The 25,017-nt window shown below is 47.0% G+C and overlaps 2 long non-coding RNA genes across 2 annotated transcripts in view; both read left to right on the top strand.

Moving 5' to 3' along the window:
- The window catches only part of LOC309326135, a 98,306-nt gene that overhangs the window by 29,267 nt on the left and 44,022 nt on the right, over window positions 1-25,017 (top strand). The window lies entirely within an intron of this gene.
- On the top strand, window positions 11,869-14,026 carry LOC309326107. Its single transcript, XR_014150159.1, has 2 exons — window positions 11,869-12,199; window positions 13,689-14,026. It is a non-coding gene; the product is annotated as an uncharacterized lncRNA (long non-coding RNA).

Here is a 25,017-nt window from a genome sequence, read left to right as displayed (position 1 = left end):
GAAGCTGTTTTCTGCATGCTTCCCTTATGAGGGGCCACTGCATATGAAAGGCACATGGGCTAGGGATTGGAGAGGAATTCAATTCTGTTCGCATTTAAAGGCAAGCCTACCAGATTTGCCCTTTCTGAAACAATATGCAGACCAAAGCATGACCATCCTTTGACACCCGCATTTCTCTGAATTTTTCAATACAGTTCTCGATCCAAGGAATGCATAGGAAAATGAACCTACTGGAGTGATGTGTGCCTAAAAATGCACATAATAGTTAACATACAAAAATGTTTTTTTTAATGGGAAATTGGTTTATCAAAAAAAGTCTATTAGGTAACAATGCATGCAAACACATATATATTAGAAGAAAATCAGCCTAAAACGCTGATGAGTTTTAATGAGGACTTAAAAAGAAAAGTTGCAATGTGATGCGGTAATGTGGAGAGCTAAACTTAAGATTGCAAAAATGAGAAACAGAGGGAAACCAAAATTGCTTGATTCAGCTATCCCTAAACATGGTTCAGAGAAACAGATAGTGCTGTGGTTTGGCAGAGTAAGGTTGCAGATGCTGAAATGCAGGTGAACTCCAGAATGAACTGGGGTTTTGGCCACTTTGTGATTCCCGGCATGCATGGGCATCTAGCCTTCACACTGTGATAGGGGGTCTTCCCAGCCATCTGGTAAATATGACAGAGGGAACAGTTCTGCAGTTTTAGACTCAGGGTTTTATAGGCGCCTGCCTCCTTAGAAAGTGAACAGGGAGAAGGTTATTTCTCTCTCTCTCTCTCATATAATAATAGAACCCAGGGCAATCCAATAAAACTGAATGTTGAAAGATTCAGGACAGGCAAAAGAACTATCTTTTCCACAAAGAACGTAGTTGATCTATAGAATTTGCCCCCGGAATTATTGATTTACATACAGCTTAATGTCAGGGTGACTTCTATGCACTCCTTCAAGTACGCTGGATCTTAAGTTGTACAGATTTTTTAAACATTAAGGCTAGTACTTCAAATTTGGTCCAGTAATGCGTAGGGTTGAATAATTCTGAGCTGAGGAGTTTGTTTCCGTTATGGCTGTGTTGGCTGGTGGGACACCTAGGGGGTATTTTGGAGGGGCACCAGTTTGGGAAGGCTGCCTTGGGATGACCTCCCTCTTGTTGTGCACCTTGAGGCCCCACCAATGCCACAAAGCTCATGTTGTGGGCCCAGTGGTGTGGGTCCTGTTTATATTTTTTTAGCTAGAGATTTTTATTTTATTTTTATTTTTTTAAAAAAAACACCCTGAGAGAGGGAGAGAGTCCTTTCCCCTGATTGCTTCGCTTGTAATCTTGCTCCAGGAGGGCTTTGTGATATCTGGAATAGAAGGTTATGTGACCTTCAAGTGTGAACAAGCTGATGGAGGCGCAGTGGAAGGGATAAGCCCCTGAAGTGATTCTGCAAGGAATGATTTAGTGACAAGGTGCTGAAAGCAAGGCTGTCAAATTCACAGCTGTCAGGCCATAGGTACTTGGAGATGGGGCTGCAACAAGGGGGGCGGGTAGTCAACACAGTGCCCTCCAGATATTGATAGGCCCCAGTTCCCACCAGCCCTGAGACCATCGGCTTTTCTGATGGGGCTGGTGAGAGCCCAGCTGACTCCGGCTCCAAAAGCTGAGGTCGCTGAGGAGGCCCAACACCATCTTGTCTGTGAGTTCTGGAATATCTGCTCTCCCCTGCCTTGCATTGCCTCTTTCAACCTACAAAAGTTGAGGATGCTGAACAGACTCTTAGGCCGGGACATTGTTTGGGGTTTTTTGCTGGAGTTTTTGTTGTTGCTGTTATTTTGATATTATTTTTTTGTATCTTTATTTTTTGATACTACGATTTATGTGGAAATTTTTCAGTTTGGTTGTGTACATTTTGACATGTTTTATTCATTGTTTATGACTCCTGTGTTTGCAGTGATGTAGATCGTTCCGTGCTGTAAGCTGCCTTGAGCATGGTTTTAACTAAGGAAAGGCGGCATACAAATAGAGCGAAGATGCGGAGTGCCACAGGTCCTCCCGCCCCTCCTTGAAATGGCCACATTCACACCATGCATTTAAAGCACCAGAATACCATCTTAAGCTCTCATGGCTTCCCCCAAAGCATTCTGGGAGCGGTAGTTTGTTGAGGGTGCTGAGAGTTGTTAGCAGTGGCGTAGTGTGGGGGGTGCAGGGGGGGCCGGCCGCACCGGGCGCAACATCTGGGGGTTAGGGTTAGGGGGTGCAAATCCATGGGTTAGGGGGCGCAAATCCATGGGTTAGGGGGCGCAAATTACTTGCCTTGCCCCGGGTGCTGACAACCCACGCTACACCACTGGTTGTTAGGAGGTCCCTATTCCCCTCACAGAGCAACAATTTCCAGAGTGGTTTAATACAGGGAAATCTGTGAATTGTAGTTCTGTGAGGGAAACACAGGCCTCCTAACATCTCTCAGCACCCATAACAAACCAGAGCTCCCAGAATTCCATGCAGAAGTCCATGGCTGCTTAAAATTGGTATCATAGTGCTTTAAATGTGTGGTGTGAATGTGGACCACTACACCACACTTATGGATGAACACACTGCAGAGCTGATGTGAGCTAGCAATAGAGAGACCGAGTTGTACTGTGGCTTTTACCTGCCTTTGGCCAGCATAGTGTGCCTTGGTGGGAGGTTGGGGCTTGCAACCCCTCCAAAACCCCCACCCCTCTGTGGGTCAGAAAGCTGACAAGATCTGTGGTCGGCTTCTAGATTTCACCTAAATCAAAATTTCACGACAACTTTGGACATCACTGCTTGGGGGAAACCTCTGAGGAATTTTGAGTGGTGTTTTGGTAACAATGTTTAGTGAAGATGTCCAAGGTTTTTTTTTGGGGGGGGTGGCTCTTGTGTAGACCATGGAGGATGAAAGGAAGTAAAAAAACGAGCCAGCCAGCAGGTTCTTAGCGGGGCATTCCTGGCAACCACAAGGAGTCAGCGGGCCCAAAGAAATGCCTTGCCATCTAGATTCAAACTATGTGTGGTTCCTCGCTGGTGCCGTTCTTTCTGTTAGTGTTTTTCTTAATACAGAGCAGCTATGGAGGCTGTGATCAAGGACAGGAGGAATTCTGGGGAGTGGGGCAGCTCAAATTTGTGCTCAAATTCGTGCACACACACCCCCCAGCAAGGTACATTTCCACCCGTGGTAGAAAATGTTTTGGGAACAGTTCTGGGTACTTTTCCTGTGATGCTTATTATCCTTAAAACACACACCAAACAAATATATTGAAAAATTCAGTCTGTTTGTTGATTGTTGGCGTGTAAAATTCCAAGGCAATGTTGAACCTTATATTTTATTCTCACTCATAAAATCTGACATCCCGCTTAAAATACAACAGTAAGCCAGGACAATAGATGTACACAGCAATCTTTAAACTGTACTTTTTGTATATGCAAAAATGCTTTTATGAAATTATATTTCATAAAAATAAAATTTACATATGTAGATGAAACTTTACTTTTGCTTTTGAAAACCCCGAAACGAAGAATATCAACCACATATAAAACTAAAAACAGCTGTTCTTGAAACAAAAACGCAGTCTTTTTTACCACAGTCTTGAGTTAAGGGTCTGGTGGCAGGGGAGGGGCCTGCTTGACCCTTTCCCTCCCTCCTCTTTGCTCAAAACTGGCTCTACCTGCCCAGTTGCTTTTTTAAGTGCTGTTTTCTCTCACTGTGGCGAGAGATAGAAGTGGGATTGCACCAAATAGTTGGCAGGGAAAGGTTTCAACAAGCCCCTCGCTTTCCCTGATGCTGTTCCTCCACTTACAGCCTTGCTTTAAAAATAACAACCACGACCCTTCGAGGGGAAAAAGTTACACGACCCGATTGTCACATGCCATTTGAGTGTGCGTCCTTTTTTTTGTTTGTTTCCTCAGCCTCTTTGGTATCACCCAGAGGCACAAGAGCAGTTGGGTATCATGTCCGCCTGTCGTCTGGTCTCCATCAGGGTGTTGGAGCTGATGGCCTGGAAGCTTTGGAAAGCTTTCCCCCCCCCCCCTTTTCAGTTGGCTGATAAAAAGGGCAGCGAGCATTCTCAGTATTACACGTTCTGGAGCACCAATCTTATCGGCTCCACTTAGGGTGCATTCTATATGTACGCTGCCGGCCAGCAGTCAAGAGTGCCAAGCTGAACTATGTGGAGCGAGATTCCTGGCTGCGCGCAGGGGATGGGTAGCGGGTGGCAAGCAGCTGCCGTATCACATTGTGGGTCATGGAATCTGTCACATTAGCAGTGGGACGGGGGACCCTTTTTTCAGGGCCGTGTTCCCTTCTGGGAAAGCTTCTGGGGGCCAGAGGCAGAAGTGGGCAGAGAAAGGAATGTAGGTTTTACCTTTATGCAGCCAGCAGGTTTCTGCACACACCCCTCTCTGTCTTGTATCCTGGGAGACATTGTTGGAGTTCCAAGGGCACATTCAAACCAGGCCAAAACATTCAAACAGGATGCAAAGTAGGGCTGGGGAGGGGGTGTGGCCTGGCAGAGGGGGTGTGGCCTGGGGCGGAGTCTCAAGGGCCAGAAAGAACGTCCCCAAGGGCCACATTTGGGCCCCTGGACCTGAGGTTCCACACCCCAGTTTTAGGAACTGTGGAATCTGACTGGCGTCCTCTTCAGTGTTCTGAAAAACCCCCACAACCCTTCATTTTAGATGCTTTTTCTCTTCCCTTCCAGCGCAGCCAGTTCATTTAATTTTTTTTGCAATGCTGCCAAGGCAGGATAAGATGCTCAAGCGTCTTCATCAGAAAGAACACAGAAGGTCTCTGATTGTGGTGGTGTCAGAAGGAGCATTTTAATTAATCTGTGTGTCTCCTGACTGTAGCCTGATTCATCATCGCAGCTATTAGGCTTGGCTGAAGCCATGTGGAAGGGCCTGCTTTTGTGGCTAATAGCTGGCCCACACAACCTGTGGCTACCCAGAGGTCTTGCTTTTGATTTGTTGGGTATGGAACGAGCCTGCAAAAGGAGCTGCTTGCTTTTCCTTTCTAAAGAGACTCCGGTGTTTCCCACCGAAGCTTGCGTCTTATTGTAGAATCTTAGAGTTGGAAGAGTCATCTGGCCCAACCCTCTGCAATTCACTTCTCCCAGCCTTTTTTCTGGGGGAAGGAGAGAGGACAATCCCCACCTGCAGCAGGCCAACTTAGAACCATAGAATTGTAGAGCTGGAAGGGATCCTGACGATCATCTAGACCAACCCCCTGCAATGCAGGAATCTTTTGCCTTGCCCTGACATCATATAGTGTGGGGCTGGAGGGAAAAAACCTCGCAGGGCCAGAACAGAAGTCCTGGTGAACCTGATTTGGGCAGTGGGAAGAAGGTTCCTGCATCCTTGCCTTTGAGAGCAGGACACACCCACCCTGCAAAACCCACCCACACGGAACCTTAGTCAGTAAAACAGGCTTTCTCATCCCAGTGTGCTACAACTGCAACACTTGATTAAAGCTTATGGATTTGGGGCAGGGGGAGAAACACATAAAGTCACATTCAGCAGCCTTTGATGCTGCAGCAGAAATCCATAAAGGCTTTGTAAACGGCTATGGGCTGGCGGGATTCATGTACGAAGGTAAGTATTGTTTAAAATAGATTGGAGAGAACTGTTCGGTCTCGATGAGCAAAGTGTACCGTGGGGAAACGGCTGTCCAGGGGGATCAATATATTGAAGGTAGTAGCCCAAGCAGAGTGCTTACTAAGAAACACTCCTGATGAAAGGGAAAGCTAGGCAGCCATTTCCACCTATGAATAGGCTTTATCTTGCATCTCTCTCTCTCTCTCTCTCTCTCTCTCTCTCTCTCTCTCTCTCTCTCTCTCTCCATAGATATATTTTAAAAATTGCTCGGAACCGTACTTTTAGAGCTCGCATTGATTTGCAAAGTCCCTGAAGCAGATGTATAGAGGGAACTCTTGGGAGATCTTTTGTCGGGGAGCTGTGAGATTCTGATCTTGGGTGGCTCAGTTCAACCTAGCTCAAATTATTACATTATAAAAGGCAAGAGAATGCAGGCAGTAGGGGGTGGGAGGGGGTGGTGGGGGTGGTGGAGAGAAGCATATACACACACACAGAGAGAGAAAGAGAGAGAATGGAAGCAGGGCCCACTCCATCAGATCTGCTTAAAGACTAGCTGCCTTTGGCTTTCAACCACCACCAGGAAGCAGCCATTCCATAAGGATGTAACAGAGAGGGGAAAGGGGGCAACTCCCATCTCTTGCGGGGGTGCAATTAGTGCCAGCACCGTCCGTTAAGAGTTTGGGTGTAATCTTCGATACCTCCCTCTCTATGGAGGCGCAGATTACAGCTATAACAAAGGCGGCATTTTTTCATCTCCGCCAAGCTAAGCAGTTGGCCCCTTATCTCTCTCGCCCTGACCTAGCCACTGTGATCCATGCGACGGTCACCTCCAGACTGGATTATTGTAACTCGCTCTACGTGGGGCTGCCCTTAAGACTGACCCAGAAACTCCAGCGGGTGCAGAATGCCGCGGCGAGACTCCTTATGGGGTCTTCGCTGCGAGATCACATTCAACCGGTACTATACCAGCTGCACTGGCTCCCGGTGGAGTACAGGATCAGGTTTAAGGTGCTGGTTTTAACCTTTAAAGCCCTATACGGCCTAGGACCCTCGTACCTACGGGACCGCCTCTCCTGGTATGCCCCACAGAGAAACCTACGGTCTGCAAATAATAACATCCTCAAGGTCCCAGGCCTCAGAGAGGTTAGGCTGGCCTCAACTAGAGCCAGGGCCTTCTCGGCTGCGGCTCCAATCTGGTGGAACGCTCTGTCACAAGAGACTAGGGCCCTGCGGGACCTGACATCCTTCCGCAGGGCCTGCAAGACAGAGTTGTTCCACCAGGCCTTTGGTCAGGGCGCAGCCTGACTCCCTCCTCTGGCAACCTGCTTAGAATCTTGCTTAATTAGTTGCCATTAATTTGATTTTAATTGATTTTTATAATGTAATATTTTTAGAATGTGTGAATATCTGATGGTTTGATTGTTGATTGTTGTTAGCCGCCCTGAGCCCGGCTTCGGCTGGGGAGGGCGGGATATAAATAAAATTTATTATTATTATTATTATTATTATTATTATTATTATTATTATTACACCACTGAGTTGGATTTGTGGTGCTGCAGAGGGGTGGTTTGGTGCTTGTTGGTTCAGCAATTTGGGTTTTTTTGGATATTGAGCAATAGGCCCAGCTTTTCATAAGCTTCTGCAAAGATATTTAAGATGGTTTGGAGGGCATCCTCTGAGTGTGCGCACACTACAAGGCAAATCTAAAAAGAAGAAAGTAGTATAAGTACTGATAACTGGGAAACACTTATCTGCGAGCACTCCAACTGGCGTCATGGACTTCGAAGAAGCACAATCAGGGCGAAAAGGAGAAACGAGCTAAGAGGAAGGCATGTTTGGCAAACCCTCACCATGATCAACTCCCATCCAGAAACCTATGTCCCCATGGTGGAAGGACGTGTGGATCCAGAATTGGCCTCCACAGTCACTTATGGACTCACTGTTAAGACCATTTTCATGGAAGACAATCTTACTTGGCTACGAGTGATAACCGAAGAAGGAAGCAGAGAGGGAGAGAGATGAGAAGCAGGGCTACTCCGTCAGTTCAGCTGACTTTGGCTGTCCCTCTCCCTCAACTGCTATCTTGTGCTTACGTCAGGCTGCAGCAGAGGGAGAGGTCCAAGATGGGGGTCACCCCACTGAGAGGCTAGATCCTTTTGGCTGATTGTTTCCCTGAAATGTCTCCATCCCAGCTTTCAGGGTTTCCCTGAGTCATGGGCTAAGTCAGGTGCACACAAAAGTCTTGCAGGACACCCTGGTCCCTCTGTTGGGCACCTCGTGGACGAAGAAGGAGATGCTTAATTTTTTTCCTTGTACTCTGCCTTGAACTCCTTAGGAGGAAAGGTGGGGAATAAATGATGACAATGATGAAACCTATTTGTTAATCATCAGCATCATAGTGAATAAGAAGTAAGTCTCTTTGTGTAGGGGCTTGCATTTACTAATATTTATACCCTGCCCATCTGGCTGGGTTGCCTCTGCCAAAAAAGGAAGAGAGAAATGCAAAGATGAAATAAGTCAAAAAAGTGCTCCACTTTCACTTTGTGCTCGGAGCACAATGCGCCCAGAACAAGCCACATCTCAAGGCAAGCAGCAAAAGTTCATGCAAATCTACCCAGGGTTTCCTTTACTGGGCAGTTGGAGTTACCATGACTTTGTTTAGTAAAGAAACAAGAGTGTTGCAATACCTCCTTTCTCTCTCCCCCCGCCCCCCCTGCAATGGAGCATTTTCCCAGGATGTTTTGGGCATTGTTGCCATTTTAACACCTGATACGGCTCGTGCTTTATTGCCCTCCCGTTGTCAGAGGGCCAGAGTCGCTGTCTGCTTTGCATTCCCCGATTCTTCCGGCGGCTCCCCGGGATACACTTCCCAACTTCTAGCTCACCTTTCAGAAGCACCTGTAAAGAACAGACAATAATAAAAATGCAGCCTCTTACCCCATAGAGCAACCATCTGATATTTAGGAGTTTAAGAGTTCAAAGAGGATTAAATCATCACTGGCTATGAGAGAGAGAGAAAGAGGAGAGGAGAAAAAAACAACAACAACCCACCATGTTCTTGCTTTTCAGAGGTGGAACTGGCAGCAGCTGTTCTAATATTTCATGCACTGAAAAAGATGGGAGCTTTGATGGGGAGGTGGTGGTGGAATCGCTCAAGAGTTAGCCTCCTGGCTACAAATGGAATGGGCCTTTATTCCTTGGGAGAAAGTAGGTGCAGCAGAAAGTGTGTGTGTGTGTGTGTGTGTGTGTGTGTGTGTGTGTGTGTGTGTGTGTACAATGCTACATACACAAAATTATGGCTGCTCACACACCCCTGGGTTTATTCATCTGGAATATTCACCAGTTCCTGATTCTGTGCTGCAACCATTCATGCATGTTTGCTCCCCCCCCCTCCTGATTCTCTGGGATGTAGGGAGACCTGCTTCCTAGGCAATGGTTGGTGGTGCCCATTGGGGCTGGTAGGGCGGAAGGCAGGGAGATGGGCAGTAGGTGGCGCCATAGCCAATGGCCAGTAGAATTGGTTAATTCTAGATTATCTCTTGAGTTCTACAAGGGCAAAACTGAGCCCAAGGAGAAGGTGACAGCCAGTGCTACCTCTTGGACTGGTTGTAAGTAACAAGGGAAGACAGTGGCTGTCTGAGGGCCCCATTCATCCTAATGGACAAGACTCCACTGTTTCTACTTACCATAGCACAGTCATCACCTGCTAGACATTATGGCCTATAACTCCCACCAGCCCCATCCAACAAAATTAGTGGGCACCTGCTTGGCAAAGGTTGCCATAGTAACCCGGTAGCGAGCACCAAATCATCCCTTCATCGACATGCTCTGTGATACACAAGAAAGCTGGGATCAAAACAAGTTTAGGGACCTAACACAGTACAGATGGGGCACTTTCAAAGGATCCGGGAGGGGGTGGGAATCTGCAACTAGAGAAATGTTCAGATATTAACCTCATTCCCCTGCAACTCAGAAGGACACACATTGTGTGTGTGTGTGTGTGTGTGTGTGTGTGTGTGTGTTTACATGTGTATAGCATAAATTAGTACATTTTTATTTTCACAATGCATCTCATTCCCAAAGTACTAAAATATTCAGAATCACAAATAAGCCTGAGTTGGCTGGCAAGCTTCAGTGTAAACTACAAACCTAGTACAAAACAGGAGTATTTTCCAAAACAGGAAACTTTTTGGGCACTATTAATTCATCACATCTGTGGGTGCTTCCTTATGGGAGTTTAAAACTTTAAAAAAGGGTGGGTTTTGCTGGAGACAGGTGTTTTTTTTAACGTACTGGATATTCCCCAAAAAGAGAGAACCTGGATTAATCCCTCCATAAATACCCATCTGGAAGCACCATGTAGCTAAATAGTCTGGAAGTTCTAGAGCCAGTGTGGTATAGTGGTTAAGAGCGGTAGTCTTGTAATCTGGGGAACCGGGTTCGAGTCTCCGCTCCTCCACATGCAGCTGCTGGGTGACCTTGGGCCAGTCACACTTCTTTGAAGTCCCTCAGCCCCACTCATCTCACAGAGTGTTTGTTGTGGGGGAGGAAGGGAAAGGAGAATGTTAGCCGCTTTGAGACTCCTGAAGGGGAGTGAAAGGCGGGATATCAAATCCAAACTCCTCCTCCTCCTTCTCTTCTCTGAGAGCCAGTGTGGTGTAGTGGTTAAGAGCGGTAGTCTCATAATCTGGTGAAACGGGTTCGCGTTTCCGCTCCTCCACATGCAGCTGCTGGGTGACCTTGGGCCAGTCACACTTCTCTGAAGTCTCTCAGCCTCACTCACCTCACAGAGTGTTTGTTGTGGGGGAGGAAGGGAAAGGAGAATGTTAGCCGCTTTGAGACTCCTTAGGGTAGTGATAAAGCAGGATATCAAATCCAAACTCCTCTTCTTCTAAGTTTCTTCTTCTGTCTCTATTTCTCCTCTATGTCTCCTCTCAAGAGGTATCTGCCTGCTGACATGACCTAACTGTGGCTTAGAAACCCACATTTGAGGACCACCTGCATTGCAGCAAAGCCCTGCTCCCCCTTGCACAAGGGTTGCATCCAATATTTGTCATAGTGGACCCATCGAAATCAATGGGCCCATGTTAATTTCAATGGGCTTCTGTTGTTAACATTGGATATGACTAGGGATGTGTGGCATCTTTTCCCGTTTCACCCGGTATTCATTGCATGCATCAGTTTCTGTTCTGCTGCAGTTCAGCTTCTGCTGTGGCGAAATTACATTGTTAATGACTATTATTCTTATTAAGTGTACTTCACACCTGCCCTGCTTCCAAAGGAACCCCATTGTCACCTTTTCCACAGTCTGTAGCACTGCCCCAAGGGAGAAAGCAAACTCAGGGTAGCTGAGTGGCTTTGCATTCAGAAGACCTCTGGGTAGGGATGGGAAAAGACTCCTTGGAGAACCGCGGCCGGTCAATGTAGGCAATAATGAACTACATGGATCAATGCTTAGTTTTTCTGCTCCTCCTCCTTACTCATCTCCTTACTTGCTAGCTTAGAGAGAGCAAGTGAACAGGCATCAATAGCAAGGATGGGCGACAGCTAGGAGGCATCAGGAGTTGATAGTGAGTCCCCTATTGTAGCACGGGCCCCATCAGGCCTTAAAATGATGCCAACCCCTGGAGTGCTTTGTTGTTGTGCTCTAGTAAGGGACTGATTTTCACAGTAAGAATTCCAGAAGCAGAGCCCAGAGTGGGACTGGAGAGTCATAGAATCATAGAATCATAGAGTTGGAAAAGACCACAAGGGCCATCGAGTCCAACCCCCTGCCAAGCAGGAAACACCATCAGAGCACTCCTGACATATGGTTGTCAAGCCTCTGCTTAAAGACCTCCAAAGAAGGAGACTCCACCACACTCCTTGGCAGCAAATTCCACTGTCGAACAGCTCTTACTGTCAGGAAGTTCTTCCTAATGTTTAGGTGGAATCTTCTTTCTTGTAGTTTGGATCCATTGCTCCGTGTCCGCTTCTCTGGAGCAGCAGAAAACAACCTTTCTCCCTCCTCTATGTGACATCCTTTTATATATTTGAACATGGCTATCATATCACCCCTTAACCTCCTCTTCTCCAGGCTAAACATGCCCAGCTCCCTTAGCCGTTCCTCATAAGGCATCGTTTCCAGGCCTTTGACCATTTTGGTTGCCCTCCTCTGCTTTGCAGACTGCTGAGGATCCTAGCAGTGTGCGTAAGAATGCTGCCATCTCCCTTCTGCATTCATGTTGCTCCCAAATGAGTAATTGCTGCCCAAGATCTGCACTTTCCCTCCCTCGAGCTTTGCACCCACCCAGAATCTGTGCCGGGAAATACACTGTCTGTTGTTGTCACGGTAGCTCTTGTTCACCGGAGCGCTGAGAAACCGCCATGGCGATAACGACGACTAATGAGTTTGCAGCCTATCTCCTCTGTGATAGCAGCAGCAGCAGCTGCCGGCAGGTCCCTGTGACATTCTGGAGTTGTTCTGTGAGTCGGCAGAAAAACTAATCCCTGTAACGGAAGAGAAGCATGCCTCTTTGAGGATCAAAATCATGGGGGAATCTCTCTGAGATAAAAGCGCACATAGAATGCTGTTCAGTTCTCTGGGATACCCATGATTCTGCACAAGTACAGAATTTAGTATAAGGCACTTCATTTAGTCTCCTGAAAATTTCGCCTTTAGTTTTTAACTGTTCCTTTTATTTTAAAAGAGCACAGCTATGGTCTTGAAATTAAGCTTGGCAGCGTATGATTCTCAGACACCCAAGGAGAGAGTGGGGAGGTTAAGGGTCAGGGCTTCAGTACTGCCAACATGTTTCACTTACAGCAAAATTTGAGCTGAAAGTCTCGCTGTAGGAATTTCAAGGGAAGCAATACAACCGTGGTTGGATCCGTACATTTCCTCAGGTGGGATTCGCTCCTCCATCCTTGTTGTAACTCCCAACTGCGGGAAGCGAAAGAAATTATGCAAAGGAAGCAAAATATGCACAGGTTGCAGAATATATGCAGGTTGCAGAATCAAGCTTTTCTTGGTGCTGAACTACAGAGGTGCATCTGTTCCATTTATGCATTTATTTGAGAGTGCAGGGGATCCACAGTGCCAGCTGGAGGGCCTCCTTACTTTTCCTCACTTCCATTTTAGGCGAGGCTCGGAAAGGTATTTTCCCCCTGGAGAAGCCAAAAGGCCAATAAGAAAAGTCCTAGAGCAAATTGTTGTGGAAATCATGCATCCCCCTCTCTAGAGCTCCACCAGTGATGAAGCTGCTCTGAGCTTTCTCTTTCACATCAGTGGTGGGAAGTTACTCCACATGTGCAAAGGAATGTAGTTGAGGAGCATGGGAGCTCTACACACAGACACACAAATTAGACTTGTTTACATGAATCGGGACAAAGAAGCCAAAACTTGTTTCATTCAGCAATGAGGAAGGAAAGGAAAGGAAAATTTGAAAGACAATTGGCACAGCCTTTGGGGCCTTCCTTTTTGCTCAGCACTGCTAGGTAAAAAGGTAAAGGTAAAGTGACACCTGACCATTAGGTCCAGTCGTGGCCGAATCTGGGCTTGCAGCGCTCATCTCGTTTTACTGGCCGTGGGAGCCGGCATACAGCTTCTGGGTCATGTGACCAGCATGACTAAGCCGCTTCGGGTGAACCAGAGCGGTGCACGAAAACGCTGTTTACCTTCCCACCGGAGCAGTACCTATTTATTACTTGCACTTTGACGTGCTTTCAAACTGCTAGGTTGGCAGGAGCAGGGACCGAGCAATGGGAGCTCACCCCGTCACAGGGACCCGAACTGCCAACCTTCTGATCTGCAAGTCCTAGGCTCTGTTGTTTAACCCACAGCGCCACCCGTGTCCCTACACTGCTAGGTAGAGTGGTCCAAAATTAAAGAATGAACGCCATGGCAGAGTGAGTCCACCTTTAGCCCAGAGCTCTAAGCCACTTTTCTCATTTGGTTGTTATTTATTAAATTTCTATTACTCAGCACTGATGCTCTCATTTGATACATTGGAATGACCCAGTCACACATGCTAGAATGACTTGCTCTCAGAAATCTCCCACTGCAATTCTGTGTTCATAGCTCTTCCAGACACACCTCTTCCTGGTTTCCCCCCAGGTATAATAGAGAAGTTCCTTCCAGAATACCTCTTCCTGTTCTTCAATAGATAACATGACCCAGGCATGACACTTCCTGGCTTCTTCGTATGCAGTAGAGAAGCTCCTCTAAGTATGCCTCTTTTTGGGTGCAAGGGGCAAGCACCATGCCTCTTCCACGAGAAACGTGCCTTTCATTTTGATTCAGAAAAACAACAACACTGTACTGCAGGTCTGAGAAGTTTGAAAAACCACAGAGTGGGATTCTGTTTCAGCTCAGGCATGTTGATTTTAAGTCTCCCGCACGTTCCTCGCCTCGGTGACAGCTTTGTTAATTAAAGCAAGGTTAGCCCGATCCAATTCATACTTTAAGTGACTGTTTAACAGAGACGGTTTTGCCACAGGGATGTCAGCTGTGGATTTTGTCTAATTAAGGGCCTAATAGACGTGTCACTTTGCCTTAGGTGGGCATTTATAACAAGCAAGTCTTCCCATGGCGGCTGTGAAAACGAGTGCTGGAATCTGTCCCTCTCGACTCTTCCGATTCAGCGGCTCTGTGAAGCGGGCTTGGGAAACAGTTTGCAGGCAGGAATCCTCTGCAGTTGTGGAGGCTGCCTGGGGGCGGGACCCCAAGGGGTTAATGTTGTGTGTTGTGTGGCGAATGACCGCATCTTGTGGGGCTTGATTGCTTTTAATTAAAAAAAATTTTTTTAAAGGATTTATGTTGGGATTAAGTGGGATAATTATTGATTGATCTCTGCCTTGTAAATTGAAGAGCATTTGGATTAATCACTTTTTAAGTAGGAAATCGCTCTCTGCTCTTTCGACAAGGGAGCCTGTTCCCAGCCCTCTTGACCACTTTGCTTTCCCTGAAAGAGAAATCAAATCCTGCCACTCCATCTCCTGCTCTATAGCTTTCTCATTGCTGCAACTCCAGGAATCGATTGCAGGGATCTCTTCCTGGGACAAGTGGTCCCTATCTATCACCGATCTTCCAGCAATCAGAAATGGGTACCTTGTGTTCAGTGTAGCCCTGCTCACAAGGCAGAGGCTGTATTTTCTGGGCTCTCTCTTCCTGGTATATCCCCTTCTCCGCATTTTGCCTTATAAGGGAGATATATTGGGGTTGCCCGTTGGTTAACTCTGTGCTGGAACTGTCCTTAAAATAGGTATTTCTTTGGTTAAGAAAAAATAGACCTTGTTTTTCATTATAAAACAAACTCAAATCAGATTACAATAAAATATGTGAATGCAAGTTCAGGTTAAAAAGAGAGAGAGAGTTCAAATTACAATTTAAAAACTCAATTCAAATGACTAAAATCACTTCCGTGCATTCATAGTGCAAGTCTATGCACATCAATGCAGAAGCAAGTCCCAATGAGTTCAGTGGGACTTACTTCCAGGTGAAAAGGAGACAAAATGCCCTCTCCTAGACTGCCACTTCCCAGGTGTCCTGCATTTAAGTTGCAAGAAATTGCTAGTGAGTCCAGCCAGTTCCATTATGAGATGAAACATCCTGTTAAATAAACAAGGGAGGAGAGGAATAATTGCTTAATGCTTCAAAAGCTACTGCAGGACAGATGTGGCAGGTCTCCCTCGCGAGGGAATCCCACCGACAGGGGCTAGTCATTGAAAAAACACACAATTGCTGGTCATTAGCTCAGCCTCTCTACTGGAAACCAGTCACTTGCAAGAGCAGTCGCTCAAGGCTGGGCCACCTCAGTCTTGGAAGTCCAAGGCTGAGGTTGAAGAGGAGTCTGGAAATGGGTTCCTATGGCCAAAGCTGTGAGGCCTGTAACTTTGAGCCCTTTGCACAGCAGACAGAGGTTTACTATTTATGGTGGGACCTATTTTGCCTACACAACTGTATCCTTTGCTGGTTCTCTTGGTTGTCCCTTGGCTTGGTCCCCTGTTCTACCCCTTAGCTCTTACTGCTGGCTTGAGCGTCTGGTCTTCAACCTATACCACCCTCACAGGCATACTTGGTAGGAAAGAGAAACAGTGAAGACAGTTGTACTCTGACAGGCCATTGGGAATGGAATGGGTTGGGGTTTTTTTAAGGAAAGGGATTTAATAGTTCTGTGCTGGTTTTTTTTTATTTTTACCATTTTTAGCACCTGCATTTTAACAGATTTGTTTTCATGTTGTATTTAATTCTGATTGAGTTTAATTGCTTTTTAATTATTATCTTTTTGCATTTTGTCTGCATTGTTCTAATTTGCATAGGCTGCCTTGAGTCCCAGTCTGGGGAAAAGGCAGGATAAAGATGGTGATGATAAATAATTAATAATAATAATAATAATAATAATAATAATAATAATAATAATAAATAGTGCTAATACAGTTAGTTCCCACTTGATGATTGCCTACCAAGACACCCCCCTTTCACAAGGCTTCACAGGAAATTGGATTGTCCCTGTTTGACTTTAAAGAACATAACCTTGGAGAAGATTATATAACCCAGGACAAAAACTAGTTTGATTGGAGGAGGAGCCCTAAAAGAAACTGCTGGTGTGGGTGGTGCTTAGCAGAATCCTGCAGTTTTCCGGCTTTCGGGACTGGCTGGACCAGTAAATCACTGGCATGCCTTCCAGAGAAGGGTTTGGATTTGATATCCCGCTTTATCACTACCCTAAGGAGTCTCAAAGCGGCTAACAATCTCATTTTCCCTTCCTCCCCCACAACAAACACTCTGTGAGGTGAGTGGGGCTGAGAGACTTCAGAGAAGTGTGACTAGCCCAAGGTCACCCAGCAGTTGCATGTGGAGGAGCGGGGAATCGAACCCGGTTCACCAGATTATGAGTCCACTGCTCTTAACCACACTGAAAGACAGAGAGAAACACAATGACTTGCTCATTGCAAACATCCTTTTTGCTGGCAACCTCAGGCCAGGAAACGGAGGGCTGTGTCTGACTCAGCAGTATAAGTCATCGTTGCATTGTGTGCACATACGGACACACACACACACACACACACACACACACACCATCCCTCACAACTTGACTGCCGTTGATCCGTGAAGAGGATGCCGGGGCCATCTCGCATGACTGCAGCTGTCCTTCCCCGCAAAGGCGAGAGGCATCCAAAACATATCTGCATCCCACTTGGCAGGGATTATCAAATGACACCTTGGGCTAAAAGCGATCCTTTGGCAGAGGCAAGAGGTTCAGGATCCAGTGACCGTTGTCACAGAGCTTGGCCCCCTCTGCTCCCCAGCAAAAATAAAATCAAAACCCTTTTGGTTGAGTTGCATGGAGAGAAAGGAAACGCCATTATTATGTTGAAGTCCTAGTTTTTCTCAAACTCTCCAGTTGTTGGTGGGCTACAACTCCCATCATTCCTAGCTAGCAGAACCAGTAGTCAGGGTTGATGGGAGTTGTAGTCCAGTGACAGACCCAAGATCAAGAAGTGCTGTTTAAACAAACAAACAAACAAACAAACAAACAAACAAACAAACAAACGACATTTGAAAGCCCTCATGGTACAGGCTGATTCGGATGAGCATTGACACTGGTTTGTCATTCCAAAGTGACAAGCTGCGGAACTGGGGGCGAAGAGGGGGACCCTAGCTCAGTATTGGAGCACCTGCTCTTTGCATCCACAAAATCCCTGGTTCTGTTCTCAGCACCACCCATTAAAAGATCTCAAGTAGCCGTGGATGGCAAGGACCTCTGCTTGAGAGCCTGGAGAGTTGCTACCAGTCAGGGTGGGCATTGCTGAGTGCTGTGTTACGGCCAGTATATGGCAGCTTGATAGGTTCAGTGGAAGGCATCCTGGACTACAGCTCCCATCAGCTTAGGCCATGGTTGGCTAAGACCAATGGGAATTGTAGTCAAAACACCAAGTTGGGGAAGGCTGATTTAAGGGCTGGCAAGCAACTGCAGAATACGTGTACTTAGGCCTCAGGCCTGTGAAGGTACAGTGCACAGCCTCAGCCTTAGTCATAGGAATGGCAAACATTATGAAGCTTTTGTTATTGTGACTTCCCTTTGTACTGTTTTTCTAGAAAAAGAGGTGCCAGAACTCACCATTAATGGCTCCCTTGTTCTCTTATAGTGGCAATGGCACCCACTTGAGAAGTGCCAGAACTGAAAAAAAGCCCTAGGTGTCTACTAGACTCCTGTTGTTAAACCTTGGGTTGCCCAATGTTGTCGGACTACAAAACCATCATCCCCAGTCAGCTTAACAAATAGTCAGAGATGAGCTGTAGACCAACAACATATGGGGACCCAAGGTTGAAGAACAATACACTGGACCATTTGAATCACATAACCACATATCTAGGGGTTGGCCATCACTAGAATGAAACATGGCTGTTTTACACATTCAACACCGAACGCCCCAAGAATGGATCTTTTGGAACATTGGACTTTGAACAGCAGGTCCCCACCTCCATTGGAAGGAGGAGATACAAACTGGGCAAGCCTTTTGATGCTCTGGAGTATCACATGTTGAAATAGTAATCAAGACCACAGTCTAGTTGAGAGCGATATACACTGAAGCTCAGCTTGGGTCATTGGAACTTAGATCCTAATCGAAACACAGGAAGTTTGTCTTATACTGAGTCAGATCTTTGGTCCATCTAGCACAGTATTCTCTACTCTGACAGGCAGAAGCTCCCCAGAGTTTTATGCAGGAGTCTCTCCCAACCCTACCAATTAGGTGCCAAAGATTAAACCTGAGGCCTTCTGCACCAGGGAGTAAATACTCTCCCAGTGAGCTACAGCCCATCCTGTCCTATCTATCTCTCCAGTGGATTGTGTCCCAAAGCTGGGGTGTGTGTTTGTCTGTTTCTAAACACATTTTTTTCCTTTCATGGGCAAAAACCCTACCTGTCCTCGGCTCCCCACAGGCTCCGCAGCCTGACCGTAAACATTTTCCTCATATTCCTATAAGTAGCTTAACTATATCCAGTCAAACATAAAACCAGACAAAAGGGATTAAAATATTATCCTAAGGCAAGGGGAAAATTGAAGGCATTTACCTGAAATCCATACTGAGCTGGCATCTCCGCTGTGCTGATGGAGCAGTGTCTTTCTCTCCCGCAAAGGGCCTCGCAAGGGTCCTGCGCTCAAGTAGGTTCCACGGGTATTAACCACAAAGAGGACTATTCAGCACTGCGGCACCTGCCGTGCAGTGACAACAAGGCCTCTCTCTCCCCACAGGTTTTAATGCACCCACAAAGCAGCACCAGCTTACTTTTTTCTCCCAACACCAGGGGTTGGGGAACCTGTGACTCCAACTCCCAAAACAGCCCAAGACTTTGTAGCCAATATTCATTTACTGCAATAGTTGGCGATGGTGGGAGCTGGAGTCCGTAAGATGCATGAAGCATAGCAAGCTCAAAATGTTCTATTTAGTACAATCTCAAACAAGCCAGTGGGTGGTTTCATTTAGCTGAAGAGAGGAGGGATATAATGTGGGGCAGCCCAGTCCATGTTTTATGTATATTTCAGTTTACCAAGGTCTGGAGCAATCCAGCCCAGATCTCAGTACAACAGTACTCTGTGCACGATTTAGGGGGACCAAAACCCTTCAATGAGCTCAAGCACCAAGCACAAGGAAAGTCTACTAGAAATGGATGTATTTAGCTGCCTCTGGGTCCAGTCGCTAGAGTTATTTTTGTAGGACCTGGACCAGAGCTGCTCCAGACCATGGTGAACTGAAGCACACCTAAAACTGGAGTCCCCAACATTACAGAATCCAGCACTGCAGGTGGATGCATGCCTTGCAATGTGTGGTGGAGATTGTAAGAAGAATCTAAGAACTAAAAGACCTGCATAGACAAGCCTCTTGCTTCCTACAGTGACCCACCACATACCTATAAGAAGCTCTCAATCAGGACATGAGGACACTTGGTTGCTCCCAACGACTGGTCTTCAGAAGCAGGCATGCTTTCTCTGATCATGGCTAGTAGCCAGGGATGGGAGAGAAATCCAGTTCAGTTTGTATTTAAAGGGGAAATTATGGAATCTGCACTTTCCAAAGCAATGTGCAAACCCAAACACAGCTATCCTTCAAAATTTGCACCGAACCGAATTTTGCAGTGCAATTCTCCAACCAAACGAGGTTTGCAAATATTAGGAGAAAGTGTACGTAAATACGAATATATTGGTGGAAATAACTTAGAAAAGTGCATGATATTGCGGGGAAATGCTGGCAAAAATGCACATTAGTCAAAACTGTGCACAAAATGTGTTTATTGGGGGGAGGGAAATTGCACTAAAATGCTGCTGAATTGCCATGGAGGCTTAAAAAACAAACAAACCCTGAAACCAAATTGCTGCAGAGATGTGGAGAACTGAATTTAAGATTGGAAAAACAAGAAACTGAGAACCAAAATTGGCAGACCCTTCCATCCCTACTAGCAGTCATTGCACCACAAATTTGTCTAATTCAGGTTTAAAGACCTCTGAATTAGTGGTAATCGCAGCAATTTGTGGGAGTTAATCCCATAGCTGAGCCATGTGCTGTGTGAAGAAGTCCTTCCTCTTGCCTGTCCTGAATCTTCCGCAGAGAAACAAGTGACTTACGTTTCCACAATTCACCGCCCGTTGACTCATCTCAGAAGAGGACTCGCTCGTGGGTCCTATGAATCTCCCAGTGCGTGGGTGAGTAGATGTGCAAGCTCCATTTTTCTCAGCAAGACAACAGGATAATAAAAAAACAAGACCTGAGCTGAGGATTTACTTGTGAACACACGTACCTCCCTATGAGCAAAGGTTGCAGCATCATTTAGAGAAAAGGCGACATGGTAAAAGAATATAAAATTATGCATGGTATAGAGAAGTGGATAGAGAAGAGATGTTCTGCTTCTCTCATAACACTAGTGGACATTAGTGAACCTGAATGATGGAAGATTCAGAGAAAAGAAAAGCATTTCTTCAAACGGTGCCTAGTTAACCTGTGGAACTCACTGCCACAGGGAGCAGTGACGGCCACCAAATTGGATGGCTTCAGAAGAGGATTGGGCTTTCAATGGCTACCAGCCACAATGCCTGTCTCCATGGTCAAAAACAGCATGCTTCTGAATCTCAGTTGCTGGAAAACTCCGGAGGGGAGAGGGATGTTGCACTTTGGTCCGGCTTACAGGCTTCTCCTAGGCATCTAGTTGGCCACTGTGAGAACAGGATGCGGGACAAGATGGGCTGTTGGCCTGATCCAGCAGGACTTGTCACGTCTTCTTACGTTCTTTCTACTAAACCACATATTTTGTCACACTTCTGCAGCCAGCTAACACAGCAGGTTACACTCACACACTAGTAATTGACTTCTTTGTATACATGTGCCCATCGATGCCATATGTTGATGGAAGCATAGCTGATGGCAATAAGAGACGGGTCCTTCTCAGTGGTTGCACCAGTTCTGTGGAACACTTTGCCCCATGAAGCATGAGTGGCCCTTTCTCTGGCTGGCTTTCTCCAGTTGGTAAAGAGAAGTCTATTCTTGGAGGCTTTTGCCTAAGCACCTGTTGCAACGCTTGTTTTATTTGTGGCCTCTGCCTTTGCTGCATTTTCATGCTGTGCTCTTTATTGGTGCGCTGTGTTTGTATCAAGATTTTATAAAGCTGCAAGCTGCCCTGAAAGATCCCAGAAAGGTGGGATAGAAACCTCTGTGTATCTGAAAACATGTGCAGGTCTCCACCCGCTAGAGCAGCAGTTCTCAACCTGTGGGTCCCCAGATGTTGTTGGACTACAACTCCCATCATCCCCGAGCTCTGGCCTTGCTAGCTAGGGGTGACGGGAGTTGTAGTCCAACAACATCTGGGGACCCGCAGGTTGAGAAAGGCTGTGCTAGAGCATAAGGATCTCCCCACAGCAGTGATGGGAGAACATGCCGCCCTTCAGATACAGTCAGTGGCGTAGCGTGGGGGGTGCAGGGGGGCCGGCCGCACCGGGCGCAACATCTGAGGGTTAGGGTTAGGGGGCGCAAATCCACGGGTTAGGGGGCGCAAATCCATGGGTTAGGGGGCACAAATTACTTGCCTTGCCCCGGGTGCTGACAATCCACGCTATGCCACTGGATACAGTGGTACCTCTGGATGTGAATGGGATCCATTCTGGAGCCGCGTTTGCATCCTGAGCAGAACACAATTTGTGTGTGCGTGGGTCACGATTTGCCGCTTCTGCGCATGACATCATTTTGAGCGTCTGCACATGCACAAGCGGCGAAACCCGGAAGTAACGCATTCCATTACTTCCGGGTCACCACGGAGCGTAACCTGAAAACGCTCAACCTGAAGTGACTTTAACCCGAGGTATGACTGTATTGCTGGACTGCAACTCCAAACATTCCCACCTGTTGCAGCCAGTGCTCGGGGATCACGAAAGTCGCAGTTCAGCAGCCGTTGGAAAGCCACAGGTTTCCCCTGGTTCATCAATTCAAATGGCAGGAACTTCCTTTAAGACTCGCTTGCCAAGATATGCAATGCACCATCTTTTGTCCAAGCAGCATGTGAGCCATACAAAGAGGCACACCAGTCCAATCCTTAGCGATTAAAATGGGAGCACTGTTTGCCTCGGGGTGGCAGAGGGCATTTGATTTGGATGTCTGGAGCCCCAGAGAGCTGCAGGGTCTTAGTCATGTGCATCCACTGTGTACAGCTTGGGAGTGTGAACATTCCCTCCCAACACTTGCTCATTCTCTGGGCACCTGCCTGGCTTTGCTCAGATATGTGCCACCCAAGAGCAGCTGATTTTGTGACAGCTGCAAAGCAGAGGTCATGTGGGGTGCCCTGCATAGGACACTCCCTATATCGGAGCACCTCAACAGTACACGCTAAGATTTTGTCCAGCAAGTTTTCTTTATGGGGTTTGAAGTTCCAATCAGGTCTCGTGGTTGAAGTCAGGAATCCAACTAAAATGCAGGATCAGTTGGAAACCCCTTTCAAGGACTGGCATCTGCAGTAGGGCTGGGCAATATCTGGTTTTCAGCATCGTGATATATCATCAGCTAAGCATTGTGATGGGACGCGGGTGGCACTGTGGGTTAAACCACAGAGCCTAGGGCTTGCCGATCAGAAGGTTGGTGGTTTGAATCCCCACGATGGGGTGAGCTCCCGTTGCTCGGTCCCTGCTCCTGTCAACCTAGCAGTTTGAAAGCACGTCAAAGTGCAAGTAGATAAATAGGTACTGCTCCGGCGGGAAGGTAAACGGCATTTCCGTGTGCTGCTCTGGTTCGCCAGAAGTGGCTTAGTCATGCTGGCCACATGACCTGGAAGCTGTACGCCGGCTCCCTTGGCCAATAAAACGAGATGAGCGCCACAACCCCAGAGTCAGTCATGACTGGACCTAATGGTCAGGGGTCCCTTTACCTTTACCTAAGCATTGTGATATACCAAGACACCACAATGTCTGAAATAAGGATGAAGCTATGTAGAGGCATCGGGTGCCACCTTCTAAAACAGGCATAGGCAAACTCGGCCCTCCAGATGTTTTGGGTCTACAACTCCCATCATCCCTCACCACTGGTCCTGTTAGCTAGGGATGGTGGGAGTTGTAGTCCCAAAACATCTGGAGGGCCGAGTTTGCCTATGCCTGTTCAGAAATCTAAAGGGCTGTGACATGAAAGATGGAGCGAGCTTGTGTTCTCCTGCTCCGAAGGCTAGGACATGAGCTTCAAGTTACAAGAAAGGAGATTCTGACTAAACATTAAGAAGAACTTTCTGGCAGTAAGAGCTGTTTGACAGTGGAACGAATTTTCTTGGAAGATGGCGGACTCTCTTCCCTTGGAGGTTTCAAAGCAGAGCTTGCCTGGCCATCTCTCTCAGATGCTTTAGTTGAGATTCCTGCATTGCTTGCATTCCTTGGGGTCCCTTCCAACTCTACGATTCTATGAAGAAGAGGATGCCAGGTCAGCATCAAAATCAATAAAATTCAGGGGTCATTTTTGTTGGAGGTGGAAAGCCCAGTCAGTAGACATCAAATGATCACCAGGGCTAACTGGCCAAGTTGGTCCTACTAGGGCCAGCAAGGAGACCAGGGAAGAATTTAAATGTGGGGTCCCAGAAAGGGTTTCTTCATAGAAGAGGAAAGGGGGAAAGGGAATAGAGGATCAGGCTAATTCAAACTGAAGGCCAGGTGGAATAGCTGTGTCTTACAGGCCCTGCGGAAGGAGATCAAGTCCTGCAGGGCCCTGGTCTCCTGGGACAGAGCATTCCACCAGGTCGGAGCTGCCACTGAAAAAACCCTGGCCATTATGTACTGGAGACTTCCCAAACTTCTTGTAGGTGCCCCTCATCCCTGGTGTTCCTGTGTTCCTTTTCTCATTACGGACAGAAAGTTCCTTTCCCTTTGTGGCGACGGCATTGCGCTTCCCCTGGCGTGTGTCTTGGCTGTCTTGCTCAGACAGGCAGCAGGATACTTGATCCATCAGATGTGCAGCTGGGCTCCAAAGAAAGAGCCTGCAGAAGTATGCAGCCCTGTGGAGCCACAAGGCCACCCCAGCCATGCTCAGCATGGCTGATGAGAAATGCCCAGGCGGGACAACTGCGGCTGTCGGTCAGCTTTCCGATAAGACCCCACAACACCCGCCCAGCCCCACCTGCTTATGCATTCCGCTGAGTTGAGCTGGGAGGATTCTTGCAAAGCAGGCAAGTGGCCCAGCATTCCTTCGGTGGACAAGGACCAAAGCAAATGAGCCAAGCTACACACTTAGTTGGAGTCAGGAAATGGGTCCCAGAAACAGTTTGCAACTCAACCAGCTGTTAAGCTGTGATAAAGGGGCTTGTCTCTGTGCATGTGCAGATGGCCTTTACCTCCATGGGAAGGCAAAACCCACTCACCTGCTGTCTGCTCAGGTGTGAAGCTGCGTCATGAGTGAAGTGGCCATTCACTGGGCGAAATGGCATTTTGTTTCAGAATGCAAAATTCATTTTTAGAATTATCATTTGAACCTTTTGCATTTCACCTTGGGCAAAGTACAGGGTTGTCCAGTACAGCACTTTTTAAAGTGTTCCTCACCCCACAAATCCCTCAACAGTGAGTTTTCAAAAGCAAATGCAAGCGGCAAGACCTGGCTTGACGAAATACCTTTATCCCTTACGTCCACAATTATTTTCAGATTTAAAATATCTTGGGACATGTTCTTGGGACGTTTCAGTCTTGTAAAATTAATTCCAGTACTCAATAGGGTGACAAATGGGTGGGGGTGTACAGTATATGGAATTGCCTCCCCATCTCTCTGGATTTCCAGAAAGAGACAGTCAAAAGGGGACAATCCATCTGTGATATTCATTCTCTCTCTCTCTCTCTCTCTCTCTCTCTCTCTCTCTCTCTCTGGCAGAGGAGTTTGCATTTGTCCAAAAGCTTCCATTAGCTTTGCATTCCAGTTATAATCTGCCATCCCTAACA

This window comes from Podarcis erhardii (assembly GCF_964252035.2).
Source record: "Podarcis erhardii genome assembly, chromosome: 12".
Lineage (NCBI taxonomy): Eukaryota > Metazoa > Chordata > Lepidosauria > Squamata > Lacertidae > Podarcis > Podarcis erhardii.
The sequence above is the reverse complement of the archived record's forward strand: the minus strand, read 5'-3'. Positions and strand labels throughout refer to the sequence as shown.